Here is a 15,595-nt window from a genome sequence, read left to right as displayed (position 1 = left end):
AACAAAGAAACAACCCCCTTTCAAAAGACAATGAGGAATCACCAGCAAAAGAAATAAATGAAATGGAGGCAAGCAATTTGTCAGAGAAAGAATTCAGAGTAATGGTTATAAGGACACTGAAAAGGATGGAAGACAAATGCAACATGTGTAAGAATCAAGAGGAAATGAAGAATGACATAGCCACAATAAAGAACACAATGGAAAGTTTCAACAGTAGACTAGAAGTTGAGGACCGCATCAGTGAGTTAGAAGACAAGGTAGAAAATAACACCCAAGCACAGCAGCAACTGAAGAAATAATGACAGAAAATTTCCCTGATGTTGGGAAGAAAACAGCCACACGTCCAAGAAGCTCACAAAGTCCCAAACAAGATGAACCTAAAAAGACCGACACCAAGACACATCATAATTAAAGTGGCAAACCTCAATGACAAAGTATGAATCTTAAAGGCTGCCAGAGAGAGACAGAAAGTTACCTACAAGGGATCTCCCATTAGACTATCAACTGATTTCTCAACAGAAACACATCAAGCCAGAAGGGAATGGAATGGAATATACAAAATGATGTAAAGCAAGAGACTGAATCCAAGAATACTATACCCAGCAAGGCTATCATTCAAAATTGAAGGGGAAATCAGGAGCTTCACAGACAAAAAAGGGCTAAGGGAGTTTATTACCACCAACCTAGCAATGCAAGAAATGCTAAAGAGATTGTTGTAAAAAGGAGAAATAGAAAGGGAATAAGGAACACAGGCATAAAGAATAATAATGACAAACAAGTACCTATCAATAATAATGTTAAACATAAATGGATTAAATGCTCCAATCAAAAGACATAGAGCAGCTGAATGGATAAGAGAACCTGATTCATATATTTGCTGACTATACAAGACCCACCTCAGAGCAAAGGAGTCACACAGATTGATGGTGAAGGAATGGGGAAAAAAGAATTTCAGGCAAATGGAAGTGAGAAAAAAGCTAGGGTAGCAATACTTATATTTGACAAAATAGACCTCAAAGTGAAGGCCATAACAAGATATAAGGAGGGCCACTTCGTAATACTAAAGGGAGCAATTCAACAAGAGGATATAACTCTGACAAACATATATTCACCCAATACAGAAGCACCCAAATACATACGAAAGAAGAACCTGCCAGGGAGAGGCACAGCTGGACAAAGGTCCTGAGGTAAGATGTAGGTAAGCACTGAGAAATTGAACCAAGTTAAGCCCAGCTAGAATAGAGGGATGAAGGAAGAAACATGAAAAATGAGGCTGGGAAAGCAGAGACCAAATAATGAAGATACTTATATGATAGGCTAAGAATATGGAATTTTGTGCTGATTTTATACTGAAGACCCTTCAGGATGTCAAATCACTCACTGTCTTCATTTCACATTCCCAAACTACTTACCACTAGACTCCTAATCAGCCAATCATTGACTCAAGTTCTAGGATACGCCACTTCTGGTTACCATAGTTTGCTCTGCTCTACAAAGCATTTCACCATTGCCATATGGAGGCAGGCAAAAGTCTTTCCTTCATGACCCAAAGATCCTGTTGATTCTTGTCACCCTAGGAGCCTATTACATGGCATTTTATTATTCAATACTTGGACAAAAAAAATATTTCTAAAGCTCTTCAATTAAAATTGTAACCTATTCCCAAAAATGGCAAAGTGAAAAAGCCTCAATGTTTAATATTCTGTCATTTGGAATTCTTGAGTGTCTTAAACATTAAAAAAAAAATTACATGGAAAATAAACCAAGTAGCGTCAAAATTAGGATAGGAATTTAAATTTTATGGTATGAGTGGTGCAATACTCATATTAAAATTCATTTTGCTTGAAATGTCACTGGAGAATTTCAAATCCCTCATAAGTGTCTCTCTCAGCCACCTCACTTTTCAAAATAAAATGTTCAGGTTTTCATGACTTGCAGACTACATCCGCAAAAACAAAAATGTTTTCTGCTTGAACTTCTTACAAAAGGAATTTGCTGGCCTATTTTCTTAAAATGACTGTGTACTTACTCCTTGATTAATGGCTTATATGTTGACACATAATTCATAGTTTGTTTTTTACTCCTAAATTACTCTCTGGTATAAATAAAAGATTTGTGTCAAAACTCAACTTGGAATATTGTTTTGAATTGATTATTAGAACAAAGCCAGGTTCGCTGGTTAAATACTGGTTAATCACAGGTAAACCTCCTTTAACTGTATATTTGGGATTGATCTTTTTCCCTAAAATTGCTATGTGAACTGATATTGTTGAGAAAACTGGTTTCCAATCTGTCCGGAATCCTGTAAACATTGTTGTCCCATAACTCATGCTCACACTTATGTAAGAACACTTGCCCTCGAGTGAGTATTTTTACTTTCTGACTATACGTTGGCACACATCTCACTCAAGACTAGTGGACATTTTTAACACTTGTTAGTATAACAGTGAAAAATTAGATTTCAGTTCTTAAAATTTCTGAGTTTAAGAGTATATGAAATAATAAGCTGATGTTTTCATGAGGTACTCCATGTACACTGGTTATTATGAGCTGAATTGTGTCTCTCAAAAAAATTCATGTAAAGTCTTAGCCTCCAATCCCCAGAATGTGAGTGTATTTATAGACAGTGACTTAAAAGAGGCGATTAAGTGAAAACAAAGGCATTGACATGGGCTGAATGCAATGTGACTGATGCCCATATAAGAAGGGGAAATTGGGACACAAACATCTACAGAGGGAAGACAATGTGAATACACAAGGAAAACACGGCCATCAACAAGCCAAGAAAGAACAGTCTACAGCAAATACTTCTCTCACAGCCCTCAAAAGGAACCAGCCCTGTCAACACCTTGCTTTTAGATTCCTATCCTCCAGTACTGTGAAAAAAACACATTTCTGTTGTTTAAGCTACCCAGACTGTGGTATCCTACTATGACAGCCATGCCAACCTAATATAACTACATAAGTTTGTGAAGATTAGAGGTAGCTCATCTAATTTCATGTCTTATGAGAAGTCATTTTCTGGTGGCATATTATTAAGAGCACATAAAGTAAATATCATAAGGTGACATTAAGACATTGAAATAACAAATCAAAGCCAAATCAAATTTATTAATATTTTGAAAACTGAATTCACTTCTACCAAATTACATGATAGTGTAACAGATTACATTTGTGAAACATTCATTTTACCACCCAATAGCATTTCCCCCAAAGAAACTAATGTAAACTAATAGAAGATCTCTTACGCTTTCCTGCCCATTAGCTACCATAAAAATCTTCATTCTATCCCTGATCTTGTTTATTAATTATACTTCTGATAGAGTCTTTTAAAACACAAAGTGGCATAGCTGGCATGGCTTAGCAGTTGAGCATCAACTTATGAGTCAGGAGGTCATGAGTCGATTCCCAGTCAGGGCATATGCTCAGGTTGTGGGCTCAATCCCCAGTGTGGAGTGTGCAGGAGGCAACTTATTAATGGTTCTCTCTCATCATTGATGTTTCTACCTCTCTCTCTCTCCCTCTCTTTTCCTTTCTGAAATCAATAAAAAATATATTTTTTTAAAAACATACAAGGTGGACAATCTTAATTGCAAAAGATCTGAATAGAAGAAGAATTGATTTGCTGTTCCCCTTTCTTCTCCATTGTCAACAATAATTAATGTTCTTATTAATGTAATATGTTTTTAATTCTGGTTTAGGTTGCTAAGGACCAAGAATAACACGCAAACCAATAGAACATTAAGGAAGTATGATTCCCACAAACCATAATCTGAGATAAACACCATATGACTCAGTAAATCTAAGAAAATGTCTCTTAAAATTCTAATGCCAACTTGCATTGCCAAGCAAATGCCTGCTGTTTCAGACTCATATTCAAGGAAAAACTAGAAGTCTGTGAAACTCAGAAAAAGTTTTGTCTTATCAGAAAACTATTTTAATTTATATGTGTTAACTGTATTAACTAAAATTTATGATCCTTCTTCCAAAAGGAAACAAATAGTAACAAATGTTCATTGTTCATCTTTGTGAAATCAAAAGTACAGAGACCAAGTTACATTAGGATTTTACCAAGATTTTAGAGAGAGTTCATGCTAAAGTAAGCTACAGGAATTTTGGAAGCTGTGGTGAAATAGCTTCTTCTGTCCAATGAGATGGCCCATCATCTTACCCATAAAATTTGCTATTTGACACAGTTCTAAATCAATCAGTCTCACAGTAAGACATAAGAAGTCACATTCTTCCATTCCTATCTAAAATAAAAAATAAGAGAATTAGTATAAACCAGAGATGTGTGGTCTGTTTGTGGCTGACATCCAAGGGGAATACCAATCTAATAAACAGAGCATGGCGCAGTGGTTTCTAGGCAGTAGCCATACTCCCAATCACGTGTCTGATGCCATCAGAATTCCAAGTCAGTGGTCTCCGTTGTTTCAGTCTCCTAACACGTGACTATGATCATTTGGGATCTAAAGACTCTAGAGAAGGACTCTGGAGAAAAGGGAGAAGACTATCAAGTCCCCAGGTCAATGGACTAGAGTCTGGGATAGGGCCCAGTGAGGTCGAGGAGGACTAACCAGGACCCGAAGGCAGAAAGATATAATAACTGAACAAACAAGGAGGTGAAAGGGCTGTCTGTACCTGGTCATTCATACTGACCCATGACTCAGTGTGACCACACCTACCAGCTAAGAAACCAGCTCTAGACCACACACTGTGGTAGGTATGAGCTTCTCCTCTACTAAGCAGAATAAACCCATACATGCCAGGGTTCAGCTGAACTGGAGAGGAAAAGCAGGGCCTCACTACTTTTGTTTCCCCGGTGAATAGACATTTGTATTTACCATATTTTTTATTCCTTTAAAAAAAAAAAAGGTCTTAGCCTTTTACAAATCAACTTGCTAAACCATTCCCCCAACTTACTGAAATCAACTGAAGAAGAGGGACATAACCAGTGAGCTCTAGCTATACATCAGCAGAAAATAATGAAGAATTAGATTGAAAAACAAACAAACAGGTAAGTTCTTTTGCAGAGCTATCTTGTTTCAAGAATAAGGTTTACTTCACTAAAAGAATTATTCGAAAAGTAGACTATTCCAAAAGAGAGTGACTCTTAACTGTGGGACTCATATTAAAACAAGCCCAGCAATAAAAACATACTTCTGGAAGATTTCTTAAAAGAGTATAGCATGTAGGAACTCTAAAGATATTCCAGCTCAAGCCATTTGCTTTGCTTATGAGAAAACTGAAGTTGATATTTTTTCTATTATCTTATTTGTCAAATGAATATAATTATACCATAATATTAAAATGTTTACAAGACTGATAATATCACATAAACTTTAAAACACTATACAAATATAAGGTATTGTTATTAATGCTATTTATAATTAGAATTAAACCTGTAAATAGCTTCAGTTATTTTGAAAAAACTCAAATGTCAAAAGCAACATGAAAAAGCAATTAAGAGATTTCCACTTCCGGCCAAGATAGACTAATGGAGACCGATTTATCCTCCCACCTAAAACAACCAAAAACAGGAAAAATACATGGAACTATGGTTTTAAGAACTGGCTATGAGGCAACAACAGATGAGAAATGAAAAACAATTGCCCAGATTATTGTCTTGAGAGACTTTTCTAGATCATGGCACAGTGAGCAGGAATTGTAGGCGAGACCAGCTGACTCCCTGAGTTGAGGACAAAGAACTGAGAGTCTGAGAAAATAAAGGCAGCTAATTCACAGGACAAAGTACTAGATGCAATTAACAGAAAATTAGATATTAAAGATGAAAAAAATTAGTAAAGTTAAAGCCATATCAATAGAAACTAATGTAACACACAGAAAAAAATGTTTTCATGAACAGAGCATTAGTGAGCTGTGGAACAACTTCAAGCAGACAAATATGTCTGAAATTGTACAACCGGAAGTAAAGAAGGAAAAAGAAAGGACATAAAATGATTTAAATAATTAATGCCATTTTTTTAATTTGATAAAATCTGTAAGCTGACAGATCCAGAAAGCTAAATAAACCTCAAGCACAAGAAACATTAAGAAAACAAAACCAAGGCATATTATGATCACATTGTTCAAAACCAGTAATACACAAAATATTTTTGAAAAGCAACCAATATTTCTTTTCAAAAATAAATATCACATAGGGAAGAACTAAAATATGAATGATAGCAGATTCTTTTTAAAAGTGAGAAGAGTGAGGAGAAATATCTTCATAGTCCTGAAAGATTTTTAAAAATGTCAACCTACAATTCTATACCTATCAAAAATGTCTTTCAAAAATGATGGTTAAATAAAGACTTTTTCAGATATACAAAAGTTTAAATAATTAATCCCTAGCAGACTCACATTTTAAAAAATGTTAAAGTTCTTTGGGTAAATAGAAAGTGATATAAGATGAAAATATGGATTTATACAGAGGAATGAAGAACACCAGAAATATTACTACAAGAATAAATATATCCACTGAAAATATCTTTTAAAAGCAAGGATAACAAATGCATTTTAAGATCAACAAAAGCTGAAAGAATTTTTCAGCATCAAATCTGCACTCTAAAGAAATGTTAAAGAATATTTTTCAGCCGAAACCGGTTTGGCTCAGTGTATAGAGCGTCGGCCTGCGGACTCAAGGGTCCCAGGTTCGATTCCGGTCAGGGGCATATACCTTGGTTGCGGGCACATCCCCAGTGGGGGGTGTGCAAGAGGCAGCTGATTGATGTTTCTCTCTCATCAATGTTTCTAACTCTCTATCCCTCTCTCTTCCTCTCTGTAAAAAATCAATAAAATATATTTTAAAAAAAAAAAGAATATTTTTCAGGCTGCAAAAAAAACGCTAAAATTAACTTAGGTCAAGTACAGTCCATAAACTTCCTAGATTTAGTATTATCTGTCTACCTAGACATATGTAAATATGTGCATACATTTACATAGTTTTGTATGTAACATATGCATGAATATACACATATATGTGTAGATACATACATATTTATACAATACATATATACATACAGAGTTTAAGAAGCTTATTGCCTATTTATTTGACATGTTAACTTACTGGTATTTCTATTTAAAAATACCACAAATACAGTTTTTTTTTATTTTAATTTCAAGACTGATGTTAATTGATCTTTAACAGCTATTGTGAGTTAGTTAAGAATTGCTTATTGTTATGCATTATTACAAATCAGACCTATTTTGGATTTTCTAGTATTCTTATGAGTCCAGATGAGATCATATTTCTTCTGCAGAACAGTCTTCTTGAATAGTCTTGCTGGTTAGAACAATTGAGCATCATATATACCATATTGACTTTTTTGGAATGACAAGGAAAATTTAGCATGCTTCCTTATACTTTGATGTTAAGTATGTTCACTGCCATTACTAGTCTTCACTCATTGAGCAGGTAATATTCACAGGACATCAGAATGAAATAAATCCTGAAACATTAAAGCCAGGTTTCCCAAACTTGCCTATTCATAAGAATTACTTGCCCACAGAGCTAGTGAGTGGAACTCTCTGGAAAGGAGGCCTGGGATCTATATTTTTTAAGTACAACATTCGTTTACACCACCTCAGGCACAGTGACTTTCAACATCAGGCAAGTCTAGGAAACATTGGCCTAATGTGATAAACCATAGTCTTTACCTCAAAGTCTCAGCAGTTTGCTTCTCAGAGGCATTTGACATTTCATGTGCTCAGATTTGGATTGTCTCTTTCTCCAAAGTCTCACTAGTAAACAGAGAAGAGGAGGTGGGTGGTAATTATAACCATACAGCCAGATTCTGGGGCCAGGATTGAAGTTACTGGAGTGTTGTTTTGTGTGTGTACCTAAGTCCATTATTGTCAAGTCATCACCTCTATGTCAAGCAGATATTTCAACCTGGGCCCTAAAAATAAAAAAATCATGGCATTTCTCCTCTAAAATAGCCAGAATGTAAATTTCCAAAGCAAAGGTTCTAATGTAAGCAAATGTGCTTGTAGACATTGGGTGTGTATCTGGTAGTCAACTATTGAACCACACAGAGCAGCTATCAGAATCAACTGCAGGCCTGGTGACAGGTCCAGAAGACAGATCATTTAAAGCATCATATTTAACCCTATATTCTTCAAGCCTTAAAAACAAGAAATAACTGTAGCTGTCGTTTCTAATTCAAGAGGCAGGTAATAATCTCATTTCCCAGCCTTCCTGTCATTTGAAGGTTGTTAAGCTTTCCATAAATCAATAACCTACAGGCATCCAGGTTTCCTTGGAAGTCTGGAAGGTATACATATAATGGGCATTTATACCAGATCAGGGGGATCAAAGAACAAACTTACTCCACTAGTCCAGTAAGAACCAGTATAGCTTAGTCTCCTTAAAAACCCCTGTTCTCAATTTCCTATGTCAGATTACCAGTGACTAAGAGAACAGGAAGTCAATAAAAAAGTAAGGAGTCTCTCCAAAGAAAATATGTGTCCCACTCTGACCAGCATCAGTGGATGTGAGGGCAGAAGGAGATTTCAATACTCTGCAACTGACATAGGGAAATTTTGACCACAATTCCAGCTCTTCCTCTTCCTGGTTTATAGATGGACTGTCTCAGAGGGCCAGCTGGTCTACTCCCAGGAAAACTTCAAAAACATCATACCAGGAAATGTAGACAATATACAAAGTGTTATCTGTGGAATCAGCTGAGCTTTTTTTGTTATAAACGTTCTGGAAATTCTTTAGCAAATGTATTAGTAACATTTTTTAAATATCTAAACCTGTTGGATTTTTCCTACTTCTATAATCGTTGCCTGGTCAGTCCGAATTCTCTAATTCAATAATTTCCAAACCTGATTGCCAGATCTTTTTAAAAATACATATTCTGAGCCCCACCCTAATTCAGTGGTCTGGGATGGGATCCAGGAATATGTGTAGTAAAATCCCTCTTAGCTGACCAAATTATAACTGGCATTCTATTTGTGCAACACAAAAGTGGCAAAAATCAAGAAATTAGAAAAAAATATGGCATATGCATATTTTGGTATAACAGTTTGTATGAAATTAAAACAAATAAATAGATCCATTTGCCACACTTTTCATGTAAAGAATTTTTTCTCATATACATTTATTGCTTGAACAATAAAGCCATCTTTCTTACATATTTCACACCCACAAGGCAGGTATACAATTTCCGGTTTTATTTCTTTGAAATAGAGCAACGACTTAAAGACATTTGTAAAGAAACCTGAGCATGAGCTCTTAGACTTTCAGTTTTTCTAATCACAGTTTCTTTGTTCACATACAACAATAAACAGTATCACTCTCTTCACGCCCATATTTTATTAGTTTAAGCTATTTGCACTGTGTCATTAGCAGATTTAGGAACAAACACACAGACTTGGTAAGTATACCTCAAGTGGCATGTGCAGAAATGCTTTGGAATACTAGAGACTGGGCTAGGAGCCGAGAGCAAGCTTGCTGTAGTCATCAGTCAGGATGCTTCACTGAAGCTAAGAGGAAGTTTGGTCAACCAGAGAGTGAGTTGAATGAAGACTCACTAATAGAATCTCTACAATATTTCTTAAGAGCTCTACACTTAGATGATTAAGATGATTATCTAAGATTAGGAAATATTATCCTAAACCAGGGCTTCTCAAACTTGAACGTTAATAAAAAATCCTCTGAGAGTGGTTAAAATGCAGATCTGGTCCAGTATGTCTGGGGTGGAGCCCAAGTATCTGATTTCTAATCAGCAGTCTGAGTAGGGAAGCTCTAAATGAGATTTTTATTATGCCATGTGACATTTTTGGTGTATAGGAAAAAAAGAATTTCGGTGTGGCAGCAAAATCATAGTTGAAACTGGATATTCTTACATTCTAAACTAATTTTTAAATCTCATTAAAAATTAAATAACTTCTTTTAAGCAAAAGAGTTTACTAACCAATTATCGTCAGTACCAGTATAAGTTTTTGTTGTTGTTTTTAGTTTTTCCAACTATTCTCTAGACTAGTTTCTGTTTAGCAGAAAGACGTTTTAGATGAACAGTAGCAGAATGCATTTTCACTTTCTGGTATTGACATCAACATGACCAATTCTCTTTTTCTGTCTCCACAGTGACATAGAAATTGAACTATTTGCCCTTGTAACTTTTGACTTAGAGGAAAGGAAATTATATTTATAGAGAACTTCATCAGGATGCCATCTTCTCTCTCCCCCCATTTCTTGCTGTACAGTTTGGGTTTAGCCAGTGACAGTAGTTAACACAAAGCCAAAATCAGTAATTTATTGGCAATAAATATCTTGTTGATGAATCATCATAGGAAAGACAGCAGTAGACTTTGACAGTGGGATGAGGAAGAAAAGTAGAACCAGTGTTAACATATTTTCTCTTGCTGCAGGTGGTTTATTTCAACTGTCAATACATCACAAAAGTAAATTTTCGTCAGAGTCTCATTTCCTTCCATCATATGACTCTTACCATGATTGACATTTGATTTGACCCATTTTGGGGGCAATCCACCTTACTCTAACACCAGAAACCAAACTCTAATTGTGATGTGCTCATGCACTGAATGGGATTATGGGGACTGGTATTGCTATCAAGGTGACCTGATGGGATGCAAGTCTGAACCCACATACAGGGAGGGAGAGGCTGGTCTCCATTGCATTACATTGAGGGATGAAGACACAGTTTGCAAAGGATCCTGCTACTGAATTAGCAGTCCAGCTTTTAAAATTCTACTTTACTATCACATGCAATAAAGGTTTTGTTGTGGTCTCTTAACCGTGTCATTATCAGGAACAAGGTTCTAACCTTTTAGAGGCCGGAGACCCCGTTGAGAGTATGATGGAATCTGTGGGCTGTGTTCTCCCAGGACATAAAACAACCATGTGCATACAACTTCCCAGGAGCTCATAAAGATTTTCTTCCCTCTACATGGCTACCAAGTTACAAATTCCCATTCTAACAGAATATGGATGTTCTCTGAGCCTTTCCACAGCAAATGATGTTTGCACTAAACTGTAATCTCTGGGTAAGAAGCCCAGCAACTTCTGTCCCTCTCACAAAACTGTCAACCCCCACTCCAGGAAAACTTTGGGGAGGTGACAGGAATCACCCACTGTGAAGATCTGATAGCCACCAGTTCCTGTGCTGGGGCCAATGGAACGAGCTTCAATTATCTAAGATAGTTCTTTCACTGCCAACTCCAGCACCCGTTCAATTGTTCAGTGTTTCCTCGATCGGGAACCCCTCCTCACGGACTGCCTGTGGCGTCACTGCCTCTGAATCATGCAAATGAGGATGTCATATCCTCTGACTCAGGATGCTTTATTGCATTGAAAATTATTTTAAGAACTGCAAGCAGAGAGTTGGGTCTTTGCTTACATCTGACTTCCAAACCCATTACTTTTCCTTTTCTCACAGGGATCCTGCTGATGCGGAGGGAAGCTGGGACATGTGCAGGGGGATCCTGTGTGTCTGAGCCTGAGAAACGCCGGCACATTTGCCAGCAAAGACGTGAGCCTCTCCTGAGAGGCTGTGGTCCCCAGGGCTTGCCAATTTGGCTCAGCAGCTAATAGCACATTTCCATGTATGTACTTTTCTCCCGATTTTCCCCAAGGAAAGGGCGAGTCAGGATATGCGCGCACAGCATGCAGGACTGAAATAGCCCATTTAAGTAGTTCGGTAGCTGGTAAGTGAAGCCACTTGGCTTTGTCCCTGTTGAGCACCAGTATCTATTCGGCACTGGTTAGGCAGCGTCCTATAGGCCAAATACCTTTATAATCTAGTACTCTATCCTAAACCCCTGTGCAGTATGCATGTGGTTATGAAATAAGACATTAAAAAATAGAATTTGAATCCCAAAGAGCTAATTGTGCGACTTACTAGCCAGGTGAATATAGGCAATATAGTGAACCTCTCTGAGCCTCAATTTACTCAGCCATAATGGGGTGCTGATGGTACCTACCTAATAGAATTATTGTGATAATTAAATGAATTTACTACATGTTCCTAGATCAGTGAGTGGCACATAGTAACTACTGTGTGATGGTTAGCTGTTATTATCACGTAAGTTATTTCTGAAACATTTTTTTAACTCTAAGTTAAAGCCAGAAGAAACATAGCATAGGCTTTGCAGTCTGGTAGCTCATCATACTGGAAAATGCTGCAGTAGTTCAGAGTCAACCAAGTTCAAAATCATCTCTTAGCTGAGTGACCTTTGGGCTCAGTGTTCTCATCTATTAAATAATAATAATAGATTCTTCCTTCTGAGATTTTATTGGCATTTAAACCACACAAAGCAGGTAAAACACTTAGCCCACAAGGAGTAAATGTGCAATTAAGGTTAGCCATCATTTTTACTAAAAGTTAACACAAGCATAAATATATGCAAACTATAGAATATAGGCAATAGACTTCCATTCATTTAAAAAATTATTGCTACTGTACCTACTCTGTGCCAGGAATAGCTCTACACGATTTATTAATAAACACCGAACTCACTTATTTCATTCTCCTGACAACTCTAGGAGACAGGTACTATTCCTTGCCTTATTCTAAACTAGAGACACCCAGTGCACGAGATTCGTGCACTGGGGAGGCGGGGGGCCTCATCCCAGCCTGTGCCCTCTCGCAGTTCAGGACCTCTCAGGGGATGTCCACCTGCCTGCAGTGGAGGTGGGAGAGGCTCCGGCCACTGCCACTGTGCTCCCCCTGTGGGAGCACACAGACTACCAGGGGGCAGCTTCTGCATTGATTGTCTGCCCCCTGGTGGTCAGTGTGTATCATAGCGACCGGTTGTTCCGCCATTCAGTTGATTTGCATATTAGGCTTTTATTATATAGGCTATGAAGAAACAGAGGCACGCCATTGCCAAGCTGCACACTTGGGATTCAACCCCAGGCTCCCAGGATGATGCTCTTCCAATGCCCTCCAGTAGAACTTTCCACCACCATGGAAATGGTCTGTCTGTGCTTTTCAATACTGTAGCCACTGGGCACATGTGGCAACTGAGTCCTCGAGATGTGATGAATGTGCCTGAGGAACAGAATTTTTTATATTATCTAGTTTTAATTAATTTTAATTAAATTTAAATAGCCACATGTGTCTACTGGCTACCATAATGGACAGCGCAGCTAGACCACCATGCTGCATTTCTTTACTAAAGGGCTAGTTCCACCAAAGAAACTAGTGGAGACTCATCCACGCTGTTCTTGTTCCACACGTGTCTACACTGGTTATATTTCTTTCACTAAGGAACTCCATTATTCTTCTTTTATTTCTTTTTTTTAATATATTTTATAGATTTTTTACAGAGAGGAAGGGAGAGAGATAGAGAGTTAGAAACATCGATGAGAGAGAAACATGGATCAGCTGCCTCCTGCACACCCCCTACTGGGGATGTGCCTGCAACCAAGGTACATGCCCTTGACCGGAATCGAACCTGGGACCTTTCAGTCCGCAGGCTGACGCTCTATCCACTGAGCCAAACTGGTTTCGGCAATTATTCTTCTTTTATTTCAATGGCCTTTTCTGATATACTAATTATCCTCATTAAATGGAAACTCTGTCTCTAAAATATCCCACTGACAATGGCTCATTGTTTATTATTTTAGCACTTTTTCCAAGGACTTCTTGTTGTGCTTGCTTGATGCCAGATATGATTCTTTAGCCACAAGGCCACATGTGGACAGCTTTCCACACATGCCCATCCCGTGTTCCTCTGCACAGGGCAGAGCTTCTACTTTGTTCCCCTTTGCAGAACGGGCAATTTTCTGATTGGTGTCTGAACTGAAATGGAGGGCTGGACAGAAACAAACATCATGACACTTTCTATGTAATACCATGGAACGTGGCTTTCCTTCAAGCCACCAAATTATAATCTTGCTTTTGCTTCTATTTCATAACATTAACTTCTTGGAGCAGGGCTGTCTGATTGCAAAAGGCCAGTCGCCACCTTCTCAACCCATACCCCCTTATGCCCACTGCTGTAATTTGGCAAGTGTGACCTGTCCAAGTTCAGAGAGACTCTGGAAAAAAAAAATCAAAAAAAGAAGCACATTTCTCTCCTGTCTCCTGAGCTAAATCTATATTATTTCAATGGAGAAGACAATGTCATTTGAATGATAATATATGATCCTGCTGCCCAATCTCATCTTGGCATCATCATTTTATTCAGTTATCTGTGCTCTATCCAAACAAGCACTGTCCATTTATAAGCAAGACAAACAGTGTGACTGTCTCTTTTACCCAAGTCCCTAGTACAGCATCACTTATAACCAGCATTATCACTCTTAGGATAACTTCTTAGAAGACATAGGTCAGAAGCCCACAAATAAACTTGAAATCCTAAACAAACTTCAGTAACATGGCTAATATGCCCGGTCAGTGTGGCTCAGTGGTTTAGCGTCAACCTATGATCCAGGAAGTAACAGTTCAATTCTCAGTCAGGGCACATGCCAGGGTTGCAGGCTCAATCCCCAGTAGGGGGACATGCAGGAGGCAGCCAATCAATGATTCTCTCTCATTGATGTGTTTATCTCTTCTTCTCCCTTCCTCTCTGAAATCAATAAAAATGTATATTTTTTAAAAAGAAATATGGCACAATAATTATTCAATGATTTCTAAACTGGAAGTCAGTAGCATCTCCAGGTAGTTCAGCTCAAATTTCTGGGATTGGACTCAATGACGGAGTAGCTCACGTGCAAATCTCCTGCTCAGTCACTTCCTCTCTTTGTTTTCAGAATGGATTTCCAAGCAGAATATTCATATCTTTTTCTGTAGATCCACTGACTCAGCCTTGGCACAATTTTTGTGAGCAAAGTGAGTACGTGTGTTGTGTGTTTATCTTACTCATTGTTTTATGATATTAGGATGGTGGTTTTGAGAGATTTTAGTTTCTCTTGTTTTCATTGGACTGTATCTTCTCTCCCACCTTCATTCCTATTGATGTGCTCACAGGTTATCATTTGTGTGATTTCTGAGACACAATGAATCAAAGGGATTAAAAGATCATTTTAATATGCAATTTTTTCATTAATAGAATAGAGGGCACCTACCGGTCTCAGCACTCACCAGAAAGAAAGAAAAATATGGAAGAAAATCATCATCATCGATTTAATAGTTTTCATTTGGCTTCCACGGACCACCTCTCCAGCCACACAAATGCCTCTCTCTTCTGCTTGAGGTTAGCAAAAGACTTTCAGTCAAAACTTGCATTCACAGCTCAAAAGAACACTGAAAACTGACAAGCCTCTCTGCTGGGTGGGTAGCAGTGAACTTTAAAACTGATGGTAGAATGTGGGAAGCCAAGCTATGTGAACTCATCAATTGTGAGTTTAGAATTATGAAAAAGTAAGACTTCAGTTTTACCCCCAAGTCTTTCATTTTTTAGCATTTTAATGTAAACATTATTATATACAATTGTGGTTCCTGGGGGGGGGGAATTCTCTATTTTTGCTTCTAATTTGGTTTACATCAATCATGTCCATATCAATTAGAAGGCAACTCCTTGGGTAGGAGAGAAATAGAATTCAGAGACATAGAAATGATTAGATGTGTATTGTTGATCTCTACAAGGAAAAAGGTAACTACAAATTTTAAGTACTATT

Source organism: Eptesicus fuscus, chromosome 3 (assembly GCF_027574615.1).
Source record: "Eptesicus fuscus isolate TK198812 chromosome 3, DD_ASM_mEF_20220401, whole genome shotgun sequence".
NCBI classification, from domain to species: Eukaryota; Metazoa; Chordata; class Mammalia; order Chiroptera; family Vespertilionidae; genus Eptesicus; species Eptesicus fuscus.
The sequence above is the reverse complement of the archived record's forward strand: the minus strand, read 5'-3'. Positions refer to the sequence as shown.